The following is a 17,733-nucleotide window of genomic DNA, read 5'->3' as shown; positions in this document are numbered from 1 at the left end:
ATCCATACTAATATTGGTAAGTTCTGTATTTGACTTACCAAGACAGACCCTCACTAGATCCACCCTCCCATTCTTGTGGTAGCAGTTAACTCCTATTTGTGTTATCCTTTCCAACTTGTCCATATCTATGTCCTTACTTAGACATGAATCTCTTGAGACAACCCTTGGTGAAAATAAAAGCCTAGTATATTCTGGCCACAGTTATCAGAATGTTAATTACTTTTATAAATTACCACTACAAAGGGAGAATCAACAAAACCGAGGTGCTAAACTATGACTTCTCTTGGATTTTCCCATCATCCTTAACATAAAACTAACATGTGTAGACAGTAAAACTATTGAAAGCCTCTACAATGGTTACTATGAAAGCCACGATACTCCAAATTATTTCTGTATATCTGCCTTCTTTGACAAGGCCTTCAAATGTGCTCAGAGAAGAGAGATAAATTAGAACACTTCACTAGAATTACTGCTCTCTGAGCAGGACAGGAATACTTCAGAAAGGGGGATGGGAAACTGAAATTTCTTCAACAGAACAAACAGCAGATGTGATTAGTACATGTTCAAGAGCAGCGTCACAGAAGGAACATCTCTCACAGGACACATAGAAAGCTTCCACTGTTTCCATCACTTTGAACAGAGAAAAGCCAGATAAATTCACGGAAAATCTGGCCTACCTCAGTGGCAATTACATCAAGGGAAAGTCAGGTAAACTAAAAAGCTTCCAATAGAAGAATTTATTTTCTAAACAACAGTCAAATTACCCCCCAGGAAGTAGCACCTAACCCATACCAATTCCCAGACCAAGTTTTGGACTTGGTCAGAAGAATGAGTTGACACAAGCCAAAAATGTGCCAAAATCCTTGGCAATGGTTTAACAGATGTATATGAAACTGTTCCAGTGCTCAGTAGTATTCACAGACACTGTTTTACCTTAAAGCGAACACTGCAAGTTTGATCCTGCCGATACCCATTCCATAGAAACAACCCCCCCCCAAATCCCCCATACTTGTCAACAAAATTCATACAAGAATAGAATTATTAAAGAAGATGCTGAAAAGCAGCCCTGAGAGGAAAATGTAACGCGTCACTACTAAGTGCAGAGACACATGCAACTGCTCCTCTCAGGAGGAGCTGGATATAAGAGCATACTTGCCGAAACTATGCCTAGACACCAAAACAAGGTGCTCAAGTGCTGCCTAAGGCTCAAAGAACACACCATGTTCAGTAATTGGCTCAGATTACACTGCTTGGAAAGCAGGGGAGAACTGGAATGTTTTTGACACTTCTTCCTCCCATTGCAGTAGGAAATCAATGCAACATACCACCACAAGAAGACAGACTGTCATTTGGATGCTGAACCCTGAACAGTGCTAAAATTTTCTTTCTAGATTCTGACTTGTACTTTGCTTAAGAAGTCACATGCATTTGCTTAAGGTATGCAACCTGTTAAGTCTACAAATAAACATATGACAGTATTTAAGAACACATATTTATAAAATACTGTGCTACCAAGAGACATCAAACTATAGCAAAACTTGCAAAATGCCTGGCTTAATTAGACCAAGATGTCTAGAAGAGGATGGAAGAACAGAAATGCTAACAAAGATTGGACTTACAGCACAGTGTGTTGTCCCACTAGAAACACTGCTTAAGAAGCAGGGCTGCAATCTGTAACGGATGAACAGCCTTCAAAAATTGCTTCTATGAGGCACAAAAGTGGCAGGAAATGGAATTTTCTGCTTGGAAGGGAACAGCATGGTTCAGTGTGCTGCAGCAGTGATCAGAAACCAGTAACTTTTTCTAGAGATTAGCATAAACAAGTAACTCCCTGATCTGCAGTCTTATCAGCTACACAAAAATAACAGCTTTCATCCTTACTTGCAAATGTTGTCAATGAATATGGAAGTGCTTTAAAGTGTTTTGAGGTCTTCCATGATGGAAGGTGCTACGTAAATAATACATTTCCCCAGTATCTGAGAAAAAGAGGGTAACAGAAATGCTGCTTCTTGCTCTTTAGGCTGTACGGCAATTGTATAAATGTGCAGAGTGTACAACTGAAAAGTATCTTTTTCTAGAGTGACAATTAGGTAATGTATCATACCATGCAAAATACTCTCATGTAATTCCTTCCTTATGTGCTAATGAAATCATTCCTCATTATTAGCTTTCTATGTATTAAAAATCTATTGTTACACAAACATATAATGAATGCCAAAGTATCAGTGAGGAAGTGATGTGACATGCTTAAATTTCTTATACAGTATCTGTGTTCCTTTGAGTGCGTGGTTATCATGTTCATATTCTATAAATACCCATGCAGACTTCATTTGTTCTGGAGATGCTTTGTGTGTGTGTTGGGGACGGGTGAAGGCTTTGCATCTGTTTTTCACCATTTATGAGTGGTTTTGCTTTTGTAAAATTAATGAGAACATTGTCATTGCCCCAGTCAGGTCCTAGTAGTACCACATTAGGTATAGTTACAAAAATTACACTCTAAAAGGACACGCAGCAGTGGTGGCATTATTTTTGCACATTGTCATTCAAGAGTGAATGACAGTGCTATTATACAATTCTTTACTACCTTTGCTATTCAACAGATAAACACCTGAACTCCCTGTAGGCAAATAAACATAAAAAAAAAGAAAAAGAAAAAGAAAAACTAAAACGGTGTTCAACACCACCTCTAGCTATTCAGGATAACTTAGAGGACTCCCCACTCAGGATAAATATTTCGCTTGGAAAGGTTTTTCTAAGAACTGAACGTAAACATTAGCAGCCTGTACATAAACAAATATATGATAAAATGGGCTTACTTCACTGACAAAAAGCTGTGGTTTCCTTAGGCTTTTAAGGCATGCTGTAATCAATTTTGATAAACTATGCCTCTTTCTCAACTCACACAGCTTCTATATTCATGCATGCTCCATTCACATCTCTTATCACGATTTGACCCCATGAGACCTTACAAATAACAGTTACTCAAAATGCAGCAGTCTGTTTTTAGGGTTGAGGTTTTCGTTTGTTTTGTTGTTTCTATTAGAAAAAATACCCAACAAAACAAAACAAAGTGTTTCACATTATGCCTGCCTTTTAGAGTCTGAATTTTTTTCACATGCTCCAATTCTTATATACATTAACAAATCCTATTCTCTTTTATTTTCTGCTTGCTATGTCTGAACTCACAAACACTAGCCCAAGTCAGTAAAGCTGCCATCATCCCATTATTTTAAAACAAGAGTAACACAAAACAAAGGAAGGGTTTATGACTGAATCCCTCTTGATCTATAAAGCTACATACTATAGTTTGGTCTTTCTTCTATTTAAATTACACATTTTTTTTTATACCCAGCTATCAACATTTATGTCTCCTGCTAATGACACCAATTCATTCCAGTCATACAAACACATTATTGTACTGATCCTACAATGAAAATTAACCTTACAGGGACACAACAGATCAGCCCAAATGAAACATGTAATTAGTAACTGGAAAAAACATGCATAGTAAGAAACCTGGGAAACTAATGGAAGAAAAATAGAAATCATAATACTACTAAACTGAGTTCCTAAGTTCTGACCATTACACATCAGAAAAAATTGTAGGAAGTATATAAAAAAATGGCAAAGAATGGATTAGACATGGAACAGAGTCTATATATACAGAAAGAGTAAGCAGACCAAGACAACTCTGTTGTTGAAGAAAAAGAGAATGTGATACATATGTGAAATCATGACCTGTGAGAAACTGAAAAGGAAACAGTTGTTTAAGATTTCTCACATGATGACAATTAAAAGGGTGCCCAATTAAATCATTAGGCAACAAATTTTAAGGCAAAACAAAGAGACATGTGCTCCACATACACTGAATCATATAACTGCCAAAGGTACAGTGGAGGCTGAGAATATAAATAAGATCAACTGAACACATTCAGTGAGGACACAATGCCCCCTGCAATTAAACATAATTGCGCAAACATTATGCTCAGGGAACTCCTAAGCAATGCAGAGCACCAAACACTGGAAGACTATTAACAGATGATGATTCCATTTAATTTATGCATTATTTCTCTAAGCTTCCTTTACTGGAATTTCACCAGTGGTTCTGTTTTAATAGCAGATTTATATTCTTACAGGCTACATCTGTAATATGCCACATATCTTTTCTGAATAAGAGGTTTTTGTCCATTCTGTACAGTTTTAATAGGCATCTGACAGTCATCATTCCAGTGCAAGCAACTACTTTTTTAACTTACTAGCTACACTAAACAAAACTGACCAATGACACTTTCCATGGACCACAGGAAAAAATTATAAAGTCTCTACACGTATTTCATTAAAAAAAAAAAATCACAAAAAAATATATCATAATAGCTCCTAAAAGCTTTTGCTAAACTTAAAAACTTAAATAAGACACATCTTTCATTCCTTTTTTTGTTATGTATTTTTTGCAGTGTATAATAGTGTTTTCTTAGAATTCAATAGCAACAGGCAGATATCAAGAACTTTCTCAGCTTCAAGGAAGCACTTGGGAAGTTTAGAAGTAGTGGAGTCTGTTTATCCTGATTGCCCCTTTAAATTTACATGTCAGTGAAGTGACAATGATAGTGAACTGCCACTTAACATCAATAATTTTTCTTTGTTTTTCTTGGTCCACTTGTGGATAGACTATTTCAAAGTAGAAATACATTTTTAATTTCTACTTTGACCAGGTTAGACAAAAAAAACAAAAATAACTTGAAGACAAATCCAGAGTTACAGTCCAGAAATATTAGGCAGAACTCTAGAAATCCTTCGAAAGCAAAGCTGAGAATCCAAATCACTCTTTAAATTGGACAAAAAACCCCAGTAACTAATAGAACATTTGTTTACTTAAATTTAGTCATTTTTAAAACTGAGTTTTCCATTAAAAAAAAAAAAAAAAAGTACTAGGAGACACACTTGATCAAGGTGCAATTTCTGCTATTATTTACTTTCCCTTGCTTTGAAGTGTGCGAAAACTGCTTTTGAGCCTTGGCCTCAAGGAGTTCACATCAACTGAGCTCAAGACTTCTGAGTGTAAAGAATCTATGCACTCATACTTTTTCAGGTTCTTCAGGTTGATCAGCTATCCAAACAGCAGCAGCCATTTTCACAGAACACCTTATACAGGATTCACTGACAGCTTTCTCACCAAGCATCATAGCTTTGACTCTCCTATGAAGTTTACCTCTCTCCTATCTACAAACAATCAACAAGTAGAGATGCTCAACAAGAACCAATTTAAGGCTGTTTCTGGAGTAATAATATCCCTTACCAATATGATCCACAGTATTTTCAGTGAGGTTTAACATGTACTATAAACAGTATCATGGAAGGACCATTAATAAGCATCTGTGCTATTTTAAAACAACAGGTGGTGAGATCGTTTCACCACAGTTATGTGCTCACCATATGTGTAAGTGGAAATTCTGTAGGAGGTAGAAGGCAAATGAGTGAATAGTTAGCAAATATATATATATTATATAATATATATAATTATATAGATATATTAAGATGTATATGATCTCATTAAAGCTGCAGCACATTTTACAGGCTAGTTAACAGCTGCCAATATAACTTTGATATACCTTTGGAATAGTTGCTAGAACAAAGATGCGACAAAAAAAGTAGCCAGTGAAACAAAAATTGCATGTTGGAATTAGACCTATTTGCCTATCACATCTGATGAATCACTGGGACATGACTGCATAAAGGGATGCATAACTGTGCAAAGACCTACCGGTCGCTTTAAAGTACTTCTGAACACAAGGCAGGTTAAATTGCTGTTCTTTGGCTTTACAGGACTCATGGGCAAAGTAGCCAATTTTAAAATTTTAATAAAGGTCAGAAAACAAAACATATTATACTAGAGAGAACTACACCCTGGCTGACTGGAAATTCTTCCACTACAGCTCTTCTGCGGAGTTCACGTTTTGTGATTGGTTCACCCAGGGAAGAAGGGCAGAGATACCCTGGAATTATTTTACCACCGCAGCAATGCAGAAATGCAGCGTACCATCAGTATGTTAGGGAGGACAAAACCCACTATCATATCTTATTGGTTCTCCCATAAAAATTAAAGGAAAAAAAATGGAATTATTTGATCTGTCACTTCGCTGGGACAGTTGCAGCAATTCTCCTATGAGACAGTCCATTTTGTGTTACTTTCTCCTTTGATATGTTCATATTTAAAGACAGGGAAATATACTATTAGCTTACAGTTCTTGAAGAATCAGATCCTTTCTTTTATCATGTTTTAATACAGTAATTTTGTAAGAATATACAATATGAAGACTGTCTTGAAACTAGTCTCTCAATGCATCATGAAACTAATATATATAAATGGGTTCATGCTTGTGTTGCTGTCACATGCAGTCCTTTTCAAGAGGAGGGCTTAAATCAGCTTGCTTTTGCAGGAAGCATACTTGAACTCGGCCCTTCTATCTCCAGACTTCAGGTATTCAACTCAGGGGCTCATTACTTTGGTTGTAGTGCTGACTTACTTGATTAGATTGAATTCAAGATAAAAAGATACTCAATGCCTGTCTTGTTCTCACCACTAATACATTATAAATGGATAAAACCCTTAGTTCTCCTTAACAATTGCTACCTTTGCAGTTGACTGGCCACTCACACAAAGATCTTCTACTGACAATAACAAAAGAGTCCAACATGAAATCCATTTGATAGTAGGAGCCGAAATTTAAGTTTATGCCTGGCATTTATTTCTCAGAAATTTTCTTACCTAGAAATATTAGCTACTGCACATAAAGGCCATGCATTTGGAAAGTGTCAATACACTTGCTCTTCAGAAGGAAAAAATGGTGTCACTACTGCTAAAATACTCTTGATTGTTTGCACATGCTGAAGTACATAGTTTTAAGTTCACTGTATAATATCTGTCCACTCACACCCTGCTCAAGCCTTCCTTTAAGGAATTCCTAATTTAGGGAAAACACTCCAACTCAAAACCTAGTAACAACAAAACTGAAAAATTACATGCTTGCTCTGGAATGTGGTTGTTTCAGCTAGTTCAACCAGCGCTTAGAAACATCAACTTTAAACATTCTCATAATAATAGAAAATATATTTAACTGAATTGTTTTGTTTCAACCCTTGGAAAGGACCACAAGTGAAATCAAATCTCTGCAACTTCAAGTGCATTCAAGGTTACTGGGTTTTCCAGTTTGTTCTCCTAAGGAAACAAGCCTTACGCAAATATACCCATCTGGCCCCCACTCATAAATTTGGTCAAATTAACCTGATGGTTCAAAGGCTGACTGCAGTCTAGAATTCTCAAATATAATTAAGCTCTTACAAATTTGAAGTAGTAACCCAGATGAAGAGTTCCAAAATAGCAGACCCTCTGAGGAAAAGGCAACTAAATCTCAGCTGCTACCCAGTCTGTCTGGCTTCAACCAGCTGGCCAACTAGGCTGTTCCTCCAGTCAGCGGGGCTGTTGCCCCACATTAACCACAATAAAGACACTTTGCCTGGCAGAGGTATGGAAGTTACTGTAACAGAAGGAGGAAGAGGAGTTCTGAGAGAGAAGTCTGCAGGAAGTGGATTTACATCAGTTATTCCATTGAATTAAATTCACACTGATAATTAGATATATACTTTTTTCTATGGACACGTGCACACGCAGTCCTGCATTTTACATGACTATACCATCTATCTTTGGAGGACAGATAAGATAAAAACAAAAGCAATTCAAGTTTTCAGTGTCAAACCGATCAGGGGTACAGTCGATTCTATGATAATGCATGGCTCTTGGGTCAACTCCTCCTTTACCCCTGCCACTACCTTGTTTTTAAAACTGTTAACCAACAGTCTTTTGAAACATTATTTAGGTTTGCCAGGAAGCCCAAACAGCTAACTTTACTGGGCTAACGTTGCATCAACATTAGTTGTTGATACTACCCTGTATTTGCAACAGTAGAATGGGAGACGATTACCTGATGCAGTCTTCAGTGAAGAAATTTACTTTATATAAAATGGGTGGACTAATTTGAGAAGTATCTGAAGTCAGCTACATGGTTTCTTTTTCCAGGCAAAGGCAATTGGAAGAGAAATCAGCAAATGACTACAACGTTGCAACTGCTGAGACGTCCAGTCATGCTCTCTTCTAGGAGGGAAAAAACAGTAGTAGAGATGTCCTACCTCACACTCCCATGTGTTTTACAGGAACAAAGTAAATCTTTGGTAGAGAAAAGATACAGGTTTGATAGAATGAGCTTTTTTTTCTAGCTTGAAATGAATACATAGGATGTGCCCTAGAGTGCTTAAAAGGAACAAGCTTATATAGGCTCATAGTTAATGAGCAAAGATCTGTCTGTTGAACTGATTTCTGACGCTGCAATTCACCACTCACTCTGTTTCAGCCTTGTGAAGCCTCAGTTGTCTTTTACACACCTTTCCTGCCTCTGTAGCCATCATTTGCCTTCTGTATCCCCAGCAACAGTACTGAGGCAAATAAATGAATTAAAAATCTTCCCATAAATAACGACAACAGGCCAGACAGCTGCTAGTTACCTCCTCAAGTATTACTTCTATTGCTCTAGCACCATGACCAGAGGCTTCAACCGCAACTGGGGATCCCACAACTACATGAGCTGCTCTGTGAATGTATGGGATAACAGGATCCTTTAAGACGAACATATAAGCAAATAAGACACTGAATAAAATAACCTTCAGCTTCCAATATCCTGCTTCCTTTTTCATTAAAGACACATTAATACCCTATCCTTTTCTTACAAAGGCACAACCAGTTTTTGCTTCCAATCTAAACCACATAGAGCCGTTAACCATTACTACACGCAAATAGCGCTTGTTCTAATGATCTGCCTCTGCATGCCAACCCTAGCCTCCTGTATTGACATGCCTGCTTTAAAACAACCTTCTTCTTTGTTCTGCTCTAGAAAAACAGACCCAAACATCACCAGCGTATTAGACAGGGACACAGGCCAGGCAGATTCTTCCCTTCTACTCAATTTCAAAAGACCATTCCTCTAATGTTAAGACCCGTGTACATACCACAAACAATGTGCAATGTCAATGGCCAAGCTACAATGCTGCAAGTACTAATTTTTCCACTTCTACAGGTGATATGGTGGAAGAGCAACTTACTAATTCTTTCATTTAGCACAAAAAGGCATTTGAACTTTGCTGCTATTTTGTTTGCCCCAAACCTTGTGCTAGATGATAAAAATGGAAAAAGGGAAAACACACAGACACAGAAGTCCCCCAAAAAAGTCAACAGAATCCATTCTGGTATAAGGGCTGGTCCTCCAACTTCTACACTCCCTTCAGTTTTCTGCGAAGCGACTTCCAAATCCAGAAACGTGAAGGAGACGACATCCTTTTTCGCTTCCGTTCCTCGAAACCCTTCTGCCCTAAGATGTCTTCCCCGCCACCTGAGGGACGCACATCGGGCCGGGTGGAGCAAGAGGGCCGCGGGAGCGCGGTCCCGCACCTGTCGCCGCGCTCCGCGCTCCTTCCCGCGCTGGCGCCCGGCCTGCGCTACGCCACAGGCGAACGGCCCCGCCGCGGCGGCGAACCCCTCCAGCCGGCGCAGAGCCAGCAGCCCGGCCCTGAGCGGAGCGCTGGCGCCGAGCCACTGCACATCCTGGCAATATGAGATAAAACGCAACGCCGTGGCGCTCCTGGAGGGCAGCCCTTCTGCTTTAGGAGGGAACCGCAGGAGAAGGCAGCTACATGCCCCAGCACGGCTCCAGAGCCTGCCTGCGCGCAGGCAGCACGGCGGCTGCCTCCCCAGCCCGGCCTTGCCCGCGCTCGCAGCGGGCGGGCAGCGGCCCCGGCGGCCGGGCGAGCCGGGGCGGGCGGCTGAAGGCGGCAACGTAGCGGCCCCCCAGCCGGGCAGCACCGCAGCGCTCGCCGCCTGCCCCCGCACACGCCCGCGGCAGCTCCCGCTCACCTTTCCAGTGACCGGCTCAGCGCATCTTCCTCCCTCCCTCCCGCAGCGGCTGCTTGTGGCGGCCCAGAGCCCCTGGGCTCGGCGGAGCGGGATGCCCGGCGCTGCCCCTCCCTCAGCCGGCGGCGGCTCCTGCTGTCACCTCACCCCCACATCCCGCCGCCGGCCGCGGCGGCAGCTGCTGCTACTAAATTCACGGCGCTCCGGCGGCATGAAGTCATCCTCCCCGCCCCCTCCCCGGGCCGCCGCACTCCGCTCCCGCCGCGGAGGGGGGGACGGCCCCGCCGCCCGCCCGGCCGAGCCCCGCAGGGCCCTGGCGCTCCGCTCTCGCCGCAGGGACCGGCGCTCCCGCTGCTCTACACGTACCCTGCTGCCCGGGAGGCCGCGAGGGGCGGCACAGTCCCCCGGCGGCGCGGCTGCGGGCCGGGGGTCTCTCCCTGGGCGCAGCAGCGTGATGGGCCGCTCCGCCCCGCGCCAGCCTTCCCCTCCCGGGAGTCCCCTCGGCGGGCGGCGGGCAGCGCGGTGCTGCCGCTCAACGGCCCGTGGCGTACGGCCAGCGCCAACTGCCGTCCCGGTGTCCCGGACCGAGGCCTGGCCGCCCTGCACCACCTGGGCGTACCGGGCTAAGCGGCGAGGAACGGGGGGGCCGGCCGGGTCCCGCAGCGCCGCAAGGCCGGAGTCAAAGGAGAGCCTCCCCCCGGGGGTGGGGGTCTGTTATGAAGGAAAATCCGCTGTAAAGCTCCGTGCTGGTGTGTGGGCGCCCAGCTCTCGCCCTCCTCTCCCGGCCTCGGGGCGGGCAAGCCCTCCGCAGCATGTCGCCCTGAAAAATGCAGCTGTTCTAGGGTTGGGAGCGGGGGGGGAGTTTCTTTGCCGGTGGCTCTTGCTCTGTGCCTGGGAGGGGAGACCATGGGAAAGGCACGGCGTTCAAGGTCACCAGGACACACTTTTCCCTTACCAAGGGCGTCCTGATATTTTTAAGGTCCACCAGAAGGCAGCATGTCTATTTTTGTTACAGAGCGCTGTGCATGCGCTGGGTAACTGACAGGCTCATAAAGAAGGCTGGATTCCTGTCACAGTTTACAATCCCATGAACCCATCCCGTGTGCAGGATGAGCACAGCTATGCTGCTGCATAAATAACACCAGGCAGGCCCGATCAGATAGATAAAGCCTGTCACCAAATCGTTGTCCTCTGAGAGCTCTTCGTATTTCACAGGCAAGGCAGGGTTGTGTCTGTTCAAGAAAAATCCTGCTGGACAACCTGGGAAAACCCAGATGCTGTGAGCAGAGGTGTTTCCAAGGTGTTGCACCTGCTCTGTTGACTGGGTAGGCCAGTGGTGCCTGAGCAAGATTTTTGGAGTAGACCCGAATTGGAAACTTTGATATTTTCCATGGTGATGGGGTCTGAAACGGGAGAAAGGCTGCTACAGTGGCCTGGGCATGGATGGGAAGGTCGCCTGTAGTGTTGGAGGAAAGCAGGAAAGGGGAGGGGAATGTCTGTTAAGGTAAGGATCTTAGTTTCTGTCTCTGAGATGAAATATAAACCCTCAGAGCCTGAGTTCCTTTTTGGAAAGTCATTGTGTTTATTTTTGTAGTGTTTATGGTAAGGCTTCAAACTGTGCCAGTGTCTTTGATTTGATTCCTGCCTGTGCAGTCCTACAGTTGCACTAATTTTGGGCTGCTCCTGTTTACTCCCTGCCTGGAACCTCTTCTGTTGATTGGCATTGCAGACCTGGATGCACAGCACTGGCAGCATTTCAGCAGTGGTATTTAATCTCTGTTTACAGTGTGTTAGGTTAGGTGATTAAAGGCTTATCTCCACATACACAGAGGAGCTCAAGGGCACGTGGACAGGTGGGGGAGCTCCAATAACCAGGTCAGAGGAGAAAGGGACCCCCTGAAGCCCCTCCCAGGGGACGGGGGCCACGCACCCAGCAGTCAACCAAAAAGCTCTGTGTGTCTGTCACCTCACAGATTGAGGGGGTTACTGCCCAAGGGTACAGGACACGTTGTTGAACGCCTAATAGGAAGAGCGTTTGGGGATTGTACAAGGCTTATTGTGGGGAAGAAAAGTTGGGGAAGGGAAGGGATCAAGGTGATATGGGAACGAGCCAGTGTGAGAAATAGTGGGATGAGGAGGTAAATAGGGCTAGCCCTGTGTAAACAGGCTGCTGGTCAGTACTCTTGTCTGGCTATGCCCTGTGCCTGGTCAGCACAGTCTCTTCTGTCTTCTTCCTAAACTGTGTTTCTGACTTACTCGGTGAGAGTATTCCCTGTTCTCACTGCATGTGTGTGTATGGGGTAGTAAGTGCCAGCAGCAAGAGTCACACCTCAAGTCATAGGGATGCATGCCAGAGGAGGACAGGACTATACCATTCATGCCATCTGTGTTTGCTTGAAGGTTTGTGTCTATGTTGATCTGTGTGGCTGGCCATGTGCATATTTATATGTGTATATATATTTGTGTATACATACACTGTGTGTGTGTGCCTTTTACAAATATGTGCTCAGACTTGCTACTGACTAGACCTAGGAAAATGGAGACATGGCAGCCTCTCTTCTGTTGGGTTACATGGTTCAGCAACTCCTAACACAATCCATTAAATGATTAATGTGCTAGAAAATGCTTGAGCTATGCAAAAAGTGCAAATTAAAAAAAATATTATTAAATTATTATTATTTCTTTGGTAGCACTAAATTCCAGAGTTAAGAGAAGTAAATGCTCCTGGCCTAAGAGTTTTGATTAGCACTATTCCATATACATAATTAAAAAAAAAAAAAAGGAAGGACACAGGTGAGACACGTATAGAATTTTATCTTAGTAGAAAAACATATAGGTGTGCATCATTTAGCAACATTCAGAGACCCTGTTTTGCTCAGAGAATATAATCTTAAATTTATTAATCATGGATTCAATAGTTTAAAATAAATGCAAATATAAATTCAAACTGGTTGAAATCTAAGCATTTCAACCATAAAAATGTACTCTGCTGGGGAAATGGAAGGAACTAGTTAGTGAAATTTATTGAAGAGCTGAGTATGGGGAAGGCTTGGAAATTTCTTTAATAAGTGAGAAGAACTCCAGACAAGTGCAAAGGGGGTGACTTCAAACAAAATGTTAGAGTTAGGCTGTCAACCAACAAATGAAGAGAAAATTGTGTCTTAGAGGTTAGAAATAGCAAGGGTGGGGTGAGATTTGCCAACATTCAGATTAGATTAGCTTGTGAAAATAAATAATAAATAGTAAAAAGTGCATCACTTGTAAAAATATAAAGAAGGTTGAGTCTTTCTTAGCGAGGATAGGATGAAAAATCTAGGCTCTGTCCCTCAAACGGAGTAGTTTGCTTTCCTGATAATTGCTGGCTGTAGTAAAGGGTAGAGGTGAATGAATGAATGTCTACAAATGGATGTTAGTGTTTTCACAGTGAAATTAAAAAAGGGTGTTCAAGTCAGAGGAGTAAATCTCCATCTAAATGTAATGGAAAAAATATGGTATGAAATCTCAAGAAAATTTTGTAAGCCTATTCCTGGAAATTGTCAGACAGTACCAGTATTTAAGAAATGAGAACGGACATAGGAAATTTCATTTACATGAGGTAGTTGGTGGTAGCATGTAACCTTGAAATTCAGGGATGCTTTTACTATGGAACTCATTTGATAAGGTGCAGAATATAGGGATAGGTGTGAGGCAGGTATAGCGTACGAGTAAAAGAATACGAGGGATGGCAAAAAGTTGTCCTCTTAAGGCAAGATATCATCCTGGAGAAAAATCAGGGGTAGCATTTCAGAAAGAGTGATCTTGGATTTGATTTTATTTAGCATTGCCATAGTAGTCTTGGCAAGTAAGTAGAAATGAATTAAATTTGGTTAAGAAACACTATCAATCTACAGGATGTTCTGAATAACATACTAACTGGGTGAGGAGTAAAATCACAGAACTGGGATGAAGTTTTAATGGGAAAAAAAAGCCAGAAATATTAACTATACACTAGAGACTCATCAGATGGAAATCACAAAGGAAAAGAAAGAAAGATTCAGAACTATTAGATGATCATAGGATGATTCTGAGCTAGCTGTGTCGTAAGTGTTGGGAAAGGAAAATGTATTTTTCTCACGTATCAACTGAGGCTAGTGTAGATACGGAATTCTGTTGACCTAGCTGTATCTCTGCTTACCTGTTCGAGCTTGCTGCAGTGACACTTCTCAGTAGAAAGTGTGTTACAATTAACAAATAGCTTTACAGAAAGCTATTTCTTTTTTGGGATTAAACAGTGGCTTGCACACACTTAGATCAAGTGGCCAAATGGTAAGTATGTGGCCAGCTGTACGCTAATTTGAAAAATAAGAAAAAATGGCAAGAAGCAAGTCCATTCACAGAATAATTCATAGGAAGTGTCTAAACAGGACAAGTATGCATGTATACATGAGCCGTGAATTTTAACAGTAAAGTGGAGAAGATCCCTTCATATATATTGCCTCTGGGTTTGACTTCAGTGTCTTTGTAACTTAGAGAATGTGTGTCTATTTCCTCAGTTCTTGGTCTTTGTTCAGAGACAGAGTAAAGTAAAACTCCCATGGGCCTACTTTTCATTTCAATTTTACCTAGGCATTTAATGCATCAAAAATATATGCCCTAGATTGTATAGCAGTATTTAACAGCTTGTGGGTGCTTTCTGAAGCTCTCCTGTTAGGAAATACTTCATCATACTCTTGCTCACATATACATATGTGAGCATATACTTATGTAGAAAGTATGTCAGACTTTTCATGAGCATTAGGAGCTCCAGGAAGTTCCTAATAAAAAGAAGTCTCCTGGAGCTGACTTTGCTTTTTTACCACTTTGCTTGGTATTGGTGGTAAAAGCAGCATAGACCATGAAAGTTGGTAAAAGTAGATCTGATTTACAAGATGTTGTACTAATGAAGGCATATATTATGTGGAGATCTGTTGTGGTTGGGCCCAGGTAGGCAGCTCAGCCCCACACAGTGTTCACTCACGACCCCTCACAATGGGATGGGTAAGAGAATTGAAAGGGTAAAAGTGAAGCAACTTGACAGTTGAGATAAAGACAGTAAAGCAAAAGTTGCGCATGCAAGCAAAGCAAAACAAGGAATTCGTTCACTACTTCCCAATGACAGGCAGGTGTACAGCCATCTCCAGGAAAGCCGGGCTCCATCACATGTAACAGTTCCTCAGGAGGACAAATGCCATAACTCCAAACGTCATCCCTTCTTCCTTCTTTCTCCCAGCTTTTATTGCTCAGCACAACATAATACGGTAAGGAATATCCCTTTGGCCAGTTGGGGACAGCTGTTCTGGCTGGGTGCCCTCCAAACTTCTTGCGCACCCTCAGCCTATGCACTGGTGGAGTGGGGTGAGAAACAGAAAAGGCCTTGATGCTGTATAAGCACTGCTCCCATAGCACCATACAAGCCATTATGAAGAAAATTAACTCTACCCCAGCCAGAAGTAATACAAGAACATAAGAAGATATGAAGACCACTGCACAAAGGCTTCTTTTAAGTTTATATTCCTGAAACAAAGAAAAACAATTGTACTGAGTATAAAAAAGAGCTCTGATCTCCCATCCACGTTTTGCCACCTAAATAACCTACCTCCTATGGACCTGTGGCAGTTAGCTATGTTAGGTTCTTTTTGTGTGTTCCATTATTATAATGCTTTTGGAGTCTCTGCAGCGCAAGCCAATGTGCTGTTTCCTGGAGAACATTATATATTCTATTTATTTATCGTAGTTTGCCATAATGAAATGTTACAAGTTTTTGTAAAAGATCTGGGCAAAAATTTTACATTAACATACAAAAAACTGACAGAAAAAACAATTGCCATGTGTCACTAGCAGTGTAATGTAAGTGTAATACCGAACATTGCTTTACAATTCCATGGGGAATATAGTTAAGTACAGTCCCTATTGGATATCAGAACAATCTTAATCTAAAATGCAATGTAAGGATGCATCATAAGAACCCTAAGTTATCCCTCTTAATAAGTTAATGTCCACCTCATCCGTCTGACACCATTTAGATGAAACAATTTCAGGTCCCACAGATGAAATTATTTCCTTAATTAATAAAATTAATTAAATTAATCAAACAGAAGCAGTGCTTACAAATGTTGGTGTTTGAAGTATTGCTTCAACAGCTACTTTTTAAAGACAGACTAAGCTGTCTCTGCATGACCAGTGTTTCAATTCCTTACTCTTTCTTCCTTTATTCTTTCATTGCCATTATAGATTGTTATGTATAGATATGCATTTAAGTAAATTAAGTAAATTAATACCTTTTTTTTAGTTGGTTGCATTTATAAGGTGTAATGTGTATGGTGGAAGTAGTGACCCAAAAGCAGTGTGATGATGAAGAACATTGCAAGGGGAACTGCAATGTCAACAATACCCAATAGACCAGGTGTCCTCAAACTTTTTAACCAGGGGGCCGGCACGTGGATGAAGTGGCAGGCAGTCATCTGCGGCTGCTTGGTTTCCCCTCCCAATCCCTGGGGGTGTGTGTCTGTAAATACTGGGGGCCGGATTGAGGACCCTGGGGGGCTGTATCTGGCCCACGGGCTGTAGTTTGAGGACCCCTGCAATAGACTTTCTTATAACTAAAACCATCATCAAGAAAATATATCTAAAGTAGTGATATAGATCTACAATCATTTCCAAACCATTTGGGAGGGAATAATTATTTAAGTAAATTCTGATTGATTACTTGATAACTGTCAAAATAATATGAATTAAAAAGCAAACAAGTCATGCTGCATTCAGCACATTAGTTTCTAATATTCAGCAACAGGCATTTTCAAGTAACATGATCCTGTTGTAAACAATTCAGAATAACCAAACTCTGGGTGCAGACAGCCTCTGACAGTGCTTCTCAGGATCCTCCTTTTAATGCTGGTTGCCTGTTTTCTTAGACTAGGATACTCAGGTTTTCAGGGCAGGAACTGTCAATGTTTCAGTTTGTATAATGTTGTTAGGTGCTTGCAAAATGCACTGATAATAATTATGACACTTGTATCTCTACAATGATGTTTTGACTTTTATGTGCCAGACCCAGTTCTACCCTAAGTTACAAGTTGTTTCAGCTGAAGGTAATGGAAGTTGTGCGTGTACAGGGGTAGAGCCTGGCCCTTAGCCTCCTGACGTCAATAGGAACAGATGTGTTCTCCTTTTTTCTCCCTTGGGGCTTCTAGCATTGTCTTAGTACAAAGAAGTCTGATTTTCTTAACGCTTTAATAGCAACATGTTTGGGTTTTCTCATTTTCCACTGTCAGCTTCATTGCTTGCTTATACATTTTCTAAACTTTGTAGGAATAATAGTCCCATAGTAGCATTTTCTGTGCTTAAAAATACATTACTAATGTTGTAATATAAAGCTTCCTTCCAAGTAGGAAAAATAGATTGTAATAATATAATGCTATTATAATGCATATGCCATAAGGGAATAAATTAAGATTGCACTAACATCTTGAATTCTGGCATTAGCCATAATTTTTTCTGAGTGCTTGACTTGTCAGCCTTAGCTTCTTTACATTTTTTATTTATGGTATATGGAATCTGTTCATTTTAAAGAAAAAAAAAATACTGTCATGTGACATTTCTGATACCTACATAGGTTTTCAGTGTGTTTACATATGTGAATGGATATCTAGTGATCTAGTGAAAGTTGTTCCTGCCCATGGCAGAGGGGTTGGACTAGTTGATCTATAAAGGGCCATTCCAACCCAACCCACTTTATGACTATGATATTATTTTACCTCTTG

General features: G+C 41.4%; 1 protein-coding gene across 2 annotated transcripts in view; it reads right to left on the bottom strand.

Moving 5' to 3' along the window:
- Positions 1-10,439, bottom strand: part of PKIA (cAMP-dependent protein kinase inhibitor alpha) — a 43,552-nt gene extending 33,113 nt beyond the window's left edge. Inside the window, exon 1 of one of the 2 annotated variants that reach the window (XM_040587072.1) lies at positions 10,322-10,439. The gene's annotated coding sequence lies outside the window, so the exon portion shown is untranslated. Of the gene's footprint in view, positions 1-9,958; positions 10,183-10,321 lie in introns of those variants that run through there. The other variant, XM_040587071.1, reaches the window with a different exon arrangement.
- Between the last annotated feature and the right edge of the window lie 7,294 nt (positions 10,440-17,733).

The sequence above is a fragment of the Falco naumanni genome, chromosome 3 (genome assembly GCF_017639655.2).
Source record: "Falco naumanni isolate bFalNau1 chromosome 3, bFalNau1.pat, whole genome shotgun sequence".
Taxonomy (NCBI): Eukaryota; Metazoa; Chordata; class Aves; order Falconiformes; family Falconidae; genus Falco; species Falco naumanni.
The sequence above is the reverse complement of the archived record's forward strand: the minus strand, read 5'-3'. Positions and strand labels throughout refer to the sequence as shown.